Below are 282 nucleotides of genomic sequence, written 5' to 3' on the forward strand. Positions count from 1 at the left end.
AAAACAGTTTGAACCCTGCTCCAATGCTGCGAGCCTTGCTGCCTTTCCACTTGGTCTCTTGGACACATAAAACATCTACCTTCCTTCTCAGCATCATGTCAGCCAGCTCTCTACCTTTGCTTGTCATTGTCCCCACATTTAGAGTTGCAACTCTCAGTCCCACATTCTTGACTTTCCTCTTCTCCCTCTGTCTCCTGACACGTTTCCCTCCTCGTGGTCTATGATGACAGAAACATGTCAGTCAGTCAGATTAACACTGATTAACTCAGTTAAATGATCACA

General features: G+C 45.4%; 1 protein-coding gene across 1 annotated transcript in view; it reads left to right on the forward strand.

The window, feature by feature from the left end:
* The window catches only part of LOC119410819 (sodium/potassium-transporting ATPase subunit beta-3), a gene marked incomplete in the record, with an annotated part of 19,564 nt that overhangs the window by 18,592 nt on the left and 690 nt on the right, over positions 1–282 (forward strand).

Source organism: Nematolebias whitei, chromosome 6 (assembly GCF_014905685.2).
Source record: "Nematolebias whitei isolate Nwh7 chromosome 6, NemWhi1, whole genome shotgun sequence".
Classification (NCBI taxonomy): Eukaryota; Metazoa; Chordata; class Actinopteri; order Cyprinodontiformes; family Rivulidae; genus Nematolebias; species Nematolebias whitei.